Source organism: Dioscorea cayenensis, chromosome 5, assembly GCF_009730915.1.
Source record: "Dioscorea cayenensis subsp. rotundata cultivar TDr96_F1 chromosome 5, TDr96_F1_v2_PseudoChromosome.rev07_lg8_w22 25.fasta, whole genome shotgun sequence".
NCBI classification, from domain to species: domain Eukaryota; kingdom Viridiplantae; phylum Streptophyta; class Magnoliopsida; order Dioscoreales; family Dioscoreaceae; genus Dioscorea; species Dioscorea cayenensis.
Genome location: NC_052475.1, coordinates 12,373,752 through 12,376,917, shown reverse-complemented (window position 1 = coordinate 12,376,917; position 3,166 = coordinate 12,373,752). Strand labels below are relative to the sequence as shown.

The following is a 3,166-nucleotide window of genomic DNA, read 5'->3' as shown; positions in this document are numbered from 1 at the left end:
TGACCACTTCTCAAAGTGATCGCCTTCACATGTTCTCTAGGATTGGTTTCCGTGTTGCTAGGAAAACACCCTTGAGGTCTTTCCAAAAGTAAATTCACAATTTGTCCCACTTGATTCTCTAAGTTGTGTAATGATGTGGTGTGGTTGCGAAGTGTGGCTTCAACCGATTGAAATCTCATATCCGACGATTGAATGAACTTGATTAAAGCCTTCTCTAAATCGGTCATCTAGTTCTCCAACCCTCAAACTCGATTCTCCATGTTCAGGGTTTGTTATTGTTGTTGGAAACCTGGTGGTGCCATAGCCTTCTATTACCCTTGATTACTCCCAGAAAGGTTTTGCTGGCTCTTCCACCCCGGATTGTAGGTATTGCTTTATGGATATCTGACATGTATCTAAATTGCATGTGAACCGTAAGTGCATGGGTGTCGAACTAATAAAATACCCGGTGAGTTGGGTAGTCGAATCCACAGGGAACAGGATTAGTAGTACTAACTGCTTCTTTGCTATCTAGCCTAATGATAAATGGGATGGTGTAATGATCTAATGTGTGAAGAAATGAATACTGGAGACGAATATGCAAGAGTAAAATGGAGGGAGAACTCAATCAATAAAGATAAGGTACCCTGGCAATGCTCTCCCTAGGATCTAACATAAAGTTCAAGACTTTCTAAATGCTTCTAAACCGAGTCTAATGAGTTGAGGTAATCCAAAAACATAACCGGCCCTTGCCTCAAAGCCACCGGTACTAGTCCCCTACAAGGTCCTTCCATGTGGTAGGCTATAAGACTTTTCTTTATCGACGCTATCAACGCATCTCGGGAAGGTCTTGCAATCTTCACAAAGAGAAGGAACATGGAGATGTAACTACCTTTGTGCCGTTCCAACTAGTAAATTGGCTTGAATCTCCTTGGAAGCACACATCTTCACATTCATGAATTCCTCTCATGTCTTGATCCTTGAATTAAACAATAACTCCCAACATTGTGTCTTTATAGCCTATCTTTGCTTCCTTTTGACTCTTTAAGGCATTCGTAACCTAATTGCACAAAAGAACACCAAATACACAATATGAGACATAAACCATGGTAAAAATGATGCTAAATGCATGTAAAACACATATAAAAATATGTTTACTTAAGCACTTATCAATTTCCTTGACTTCTCATTGTATTGCCTACAAAATCCACCTATTCCACTGAAAATGTACCACCAATAGCAATTGGGTAATCAGATGGAGCATGTCCTCCCCTACACCCAGTGCAACTCGTCACTGCTGCCAATTTAGGAGAAGTTAGAGTGTCTAACTTATTACTAAAAAACTCAACCTGGGCTGCCAATGATGTACTACATCAATCTCATAAAAACTGGCTACCTTCTTTCTGTACCATGTATTCCACTGATAACTGTTCGTAGCCATTTCTTCAATGAGATGTCGGGCTTCTTCTGGGGTCTTTCTTCTTAAGGTACCCCCTGCTGCAGTATCAAGTAATTGCTTTGTGTTTAGTTTCAAACCATTGTAGAAGGTTTGGATGATCATCCACTCGGGGAACCCATGCTGAGGACATTTTCGGAGGATATCCTTGAACCTATCCCATGTCTCAAAAAGAGACTTTAATTCCCTTTGCACAAAAGAGGATATTTCATTTCTGAGCTTTACAGATTTTTTGGGAGTGAAATATTGGGAAAGAAAAGCTTCTACCATCTCCTCCCAAGTAGTGATCGATGTTGTAGGTAATGAATGTAGCCATTGCTTTGCTCTCCCCTTCAAGGATAATGGGAAGGCCCTCAACTTGATAGCATTATCCGTTACTCCATTAATCTTGAGCATGTCGCACACTTCCAAGAAATTCCTGATGTGGTTGTTCGGATCCTCATTGGCCAAACCATTAAATTGTGCCGACTGCTATAACATCTAGATAAAGTCTGGCTTGAGCTCAAAACTCTGAGCTGTAATCGATGGCCGCACGATGCTAGACTGCATGCCAAGAATTGTGGGTTTTGCATAATCTGAGAGTGTTCTCTACTGCTCAAGCTATTCTGCCATATTATCAGACCCTTCACCTTCTATCTCAGCTTGATTTAACTGTTCTTACACAGGTTCTTTTGCCCTTCTATGAATTCTATTTCCAATATCTGGATCACCTTCAACCAATGTCAAAGGGTTTCGTCGGGTCATAACCTGGAGCTGTAACTAAAGAAGGAAAAACAAATCAGAACCATGGAAGAATAAGAAAGTGTGAAATAGAATGAGTGATGAATAGCTAAAATAGCAAAGTGCAAAATGTTTCCAAAATACCCATTCCTCGGCAACGGTGCCAAAAACTTGACACACCCCTTGCGTGTGTGTACCGCAAGTGCACGGGTTGTCGAAGTAATAAAGTACTCTGGTGAGTAGGTAGTTATATCTGCAGGGAATAGTGCTCGAAAACACAAGAATTTCTATTTAACTATAATAAAATTGATTGAGGAGTTGTGTGAACAATATCAATGCAAATAAAAGTAAAGAAAAGAAAAGAAACGCAATAGGGATAAAGAGAGGCAATCGATAAGAAAATGGGGCACTCGGACATTGCTCATCCTATGACTATTGTTCCAAGTGCAAGACTACTAATTATGCCTCCTAATTGAAGTTTAATGAGTCGTGAAAATCCAAAGACACATGGTCCCAAACCTAAGGTCAACTGTGACTAACCCTTCTACTATGCTCCATCAGAAAGCGATACTCTCAACACCTCACACTGTGAGGGGTTGCATGATGCTCTATGGACTCCAAGTGATAAACCCTATTCCATAGTATAGATCTAACCCTCTTGTCCAAGCGAAAGACCCCTAGTCACAATTAAGCCCCAACACTAAAGATTACTTCAACACTTCAATCTATTGCTCATGCAACTAAGCCCCAGTGGAGTTTGTCTCTTAGCACTTCATTCTATCATGACCGTAAAGAACTCTTGGAACGTGGAGGTAGGATAAACCACATCGGAAGGGAAAGGGGGCGTTCCTCTACCTCTCGACTCACCCTTTCGAACCTCCCCAACCATGCTTTGTCTAACCCTAATGAAGTGTCACTCATTCACAAGGATTACTAAGATAGATTCTCAACCCCAGCGTTACTCAAAGGGAAAATCAATTCAACAAGCATTCAAGGATGGAACTCAATTAA

General features: G+C 40.8%; 1 non-coding gene across 1 annotated transcript; it reads left to right on the top strand.

The window, feature by feature from the left end:
* The first annotated feature begins 1,550 nt into the window (after positions 1-1,550).
* Positions 1,551-1,657, top strand: LOC120262737. Its single transcript, XR_005536990.1, has one exon. It is a non-coding gene; the product is annotated as a small nucleolar RNA R71 (small nucleolar RNA).
* The last annotated feature ends 1,509 nt before the right edge of the window (positions 1,658-3,166 follow it).